This window comes from Pseudorasbora parva, chromosome 21 (genome assembly GCF_024679245.1).
Source record: "Pseudorasbora parva isolate DD20220531a chromosome 21, ASM2467924v1, whole genome shotgun sequence".
NCBI lineage: Eukaryota > Metazoa > Chordata > Actinopteri > Cypriniformes > Gobionidae > Pseudorasbora > Pseudorasbora parva.
The window spans coordinates 1750748-1754367 of record NC_090192.1 but is presented as its reverse complement, the minus strand read 5'-3'; positions in this window follow the sequence as shown (position 1 = coordinate 1754367).

Genomic DNA, 3620 nt, shown 5'->3' with positions numbered 1-3620 from the left:
GAGAGCAGGACGCCTCAGCGGCGCACGGAGAGCAGGACGCCTCAGCGGCGCACGGAGCGCAGGACGCCTCAGCGGCGCACGGAGCGCAGGACGCCTAGGAGGCGCGGTGAGGGCCGGACGCCTGGGAGGCGCGGTGAGGGCCGGACGCCTGGGAGACGCGGTGAGGGCCGGACGCCTGGGAGGCGCGGTGAGGGCCGGACGCCTGGGAGGCGCGGTGAGGGCCAGACGCCTGGGAGGCGCGGTGAGGGCCGGACGCCTGGGAGGCACGGTGAGAGCCAGACGCCTGGGAGGCGTGGTGAGAGCAGGGCACCTGGGAGGCATCTCCTGCCCAGCGGCGTTCACCGGAACAGAGTCCACCGGCATAGGGACAACCGGAACTGGGACCACCGGAACACGATCCACCGGCACACGGACCACCGGAACACGATCCACCGGCACAGGGACCACCGGAACACGATCCACCGGCACAGGGACCACCGGAACACGATCCACCGGCACAGGCACGGAAGGAGACTTCCTTCTCCTCCTCCGTTTCAGGACCACTGGAACACGATCCGCCGGTACTGGGACCACCGGAATACGATCCTCCGGAATCGGGACCACCGGAACACGATCCGCCGATACTGGGACCACCGGAATCCGATCCACCGGCACAGGGACCACCGGAACATGATCCACCGGCATAGGGACCACCGGAACACGATCCGCCGGTACTGGGACCACCGGAATACGATCTGCCAGCAAAGAGACCACCGGAATACGATCCACCGGTACTGGAACCCCTGGAATCGGGACCACCGGAGCAGGCACGGAGGGGGCCTTTCTCCTCCTCCTCCGTTTCGGGACCACCGGAGCAGGGACCACCGGAACACGATCTGCCGGTACTGGGACCACCGGAATACGATCCGCCGGCATTGGGACCACCGGAATACGCACCATGGAAGGACTGGGGCCCAGGCAGTAGACGAACTCCCAGAACCCCAGATTCCCCATCCTGTCCATCACCCCTGGAGAGAGGGGCATGTCGAGGCAGAGGTTAAAAGTCTCCTTCCACTCTGCCTCGTTGAGCCCAAAATGTTCGACCTCCTTGAGGAACAGTCCTGCAAACTCTTGTACATCCGTCCCCTGTTGACGGATGTACCGGGAGTTCAGGTAACGCATCACCCGCAGGTTCTTCTCCCACTCCATAGGAGGATACAGGGAGAAAAACAAAAATGAAAACAACAAAAAAAATACAAGTCCTGCTGAGTCCTCAAGTGGTTGGATCCTTCTGTCACGTCACATACAATGGAAAAGGGTGCGAGGACTCAAGTGCAGAAAATGATCATTTATTATAAAATAAAACATAAACTCAAAACAACAACCCACAAGGGGGAAAAACACATAATAGAATAATCAAAAACCATGAACTGAAGCCATACCACACAGGGAACCGGGAGACGATGACGAGACATATACAAGGATCCAACACAGACTGACAAACACAAGGAGCTTATAAGGGGAAGAAATCAAGAGGGAACAGGTGGGGCAAATTAACCAATAATCAGATAACAAGGGGGAGGGATCAGACAATGACAGAAGCACAAGGCCATACTGACAAAACCCACATGTGCACACAAGACAGGACAGGCATGTGACAGGTTTTTGGTCCGTTAAAACAAACCCAACCACAGGGTTAAAATAACCCAACTGCAGGGTTAAAAGAACCCAATTGCTGGGTTAGTCCATATTTGACCCAACATTGGGTTAAAACAACCCAGCATTTTTTAGAGTGTACTGTTACAAACTGATAATGGTCAGATGATTTAAACCATGCAATGCAATTCCACTAATGTTCCACACACACACACATACAGTATGTATACACACACACACACACACACACACACACACACACACACACACACACACACACACACACACACACACACATGTTGGTCTATGTGGTTTACAGGGACTCTCCATAGGCGTAATGTTTTTATACTGTACAAACCGTATTTTCTATCCCCTTACACTGCCCCTGCCCCTAAACCTACCCATCTCACACACACACACACACACACACACACACTGCCCCTAAACCTACCCATCGCAGGAAACATTCTGCATTTTTACTTTCTCAAAAAAACATCATTTAGTATGTTTTTAAGGCCATTTGAATTATGAGGACATTTGATATGTCCTCATAAACCACATTTATAGTGTAATACCAGTGTAATACCCATGTAGTTATACAAATTTGTGTCCTCATAAACCACATAAACAGGTTCACACACACACACACACACACACACACACACACACACACACACACACACACACACACACACACACACACACACACACACACACACACACACAGCATTTGTGAAGCCACAACACGACGCACAACCTTGAGGCGGATGGGCTACAACAGCAGAAGACCCCACCGGGTACCACTCATCTCCACTACAAATAGGAAAAAGAGGCGACAATTTGCACAAGCTCACCAAAATTGGACGGTTGAAGACTGGAAAAATGTTGCCTGGTCTGATGAGTCTCGATTTCTCTTGAGACATTCAGATGGTAGAGTCAGAATTTGGTGTAAACAGAATGAGAACATGGATCCATCATGCCTTGTTACCACTGTGCAGGCTGGTGGTGGTGGTGTAATGGTGTGGGGGATGTTTTCTTGGCACACTTTAGGCCCCTTAGTGCCAATTGGGCATCGTTGAGCATTGTTTCTGACCATGACCATCCCTTACTGCAAAAAATGCTTTTCTTACTCAGTATTTTTGTTTCTAGTCCAAATATTTAAAAATTCTTACATTAAGACACATTTACTAGACAAGTAAAAATTATTTTCTTGTTTTGGGAAAAAATAACTCAAAATGAAGAGAGTTTTTGCTTAAAATAAGATAAATAATCTGCCAATGGGGTGAGGAAAATAATCTTGTTTTCTGTTTAAATTAAGATTATTTTTCTTACTCCGTTGGCAGATTATTTATCTTATTTTAAGCAAAAACTGTGTGCAAACAAATTTTTCCCCAAAACAAGACAATTACTTTTGCTTGTCTAGTAAATACTTCTTGTTTTAAGAATTTTTAGATGTTTGGACTAGAAACAAGACAAAAATACTAAGTAAGAAAATCATTTTTTGCAGTGATTACAAACTGATAATGGTCAGATGATTTAAACCATGCAATGCAGTTCCACTACTGCAACATAATTTCCGAGTCTATTCAGAAGAATGTTGTGACCGATAGCATTGAATGCAGCGCATGATCAAGTAACACTAATAGAAAGATACAGCCACTATCAGATGATAAGAGTAAATCATATGTATCTCTGATGAGAGCAGTCTCAGTACTATAATACGGTGTACATCCTGACAGGAAATCCTCACAGATACCACTTCTTTCTAAAAGGAGCATATTGTGAGGACACTGCCTTTTCTAGTATTTTTGACAGAAAGGGTATTGCGTTTTTTAAATAAGAGGTTTTATGACATCCATCTTAAAAAATGTCGGTACATATCCTATAATAACAAAGATTAATGAATTAATGATATTAAGAAGAGGATCTATGACCTCTGGAAGCATCTCTTTCGGTAGCTTAGTCGGTATAGGGTCTAGCATACA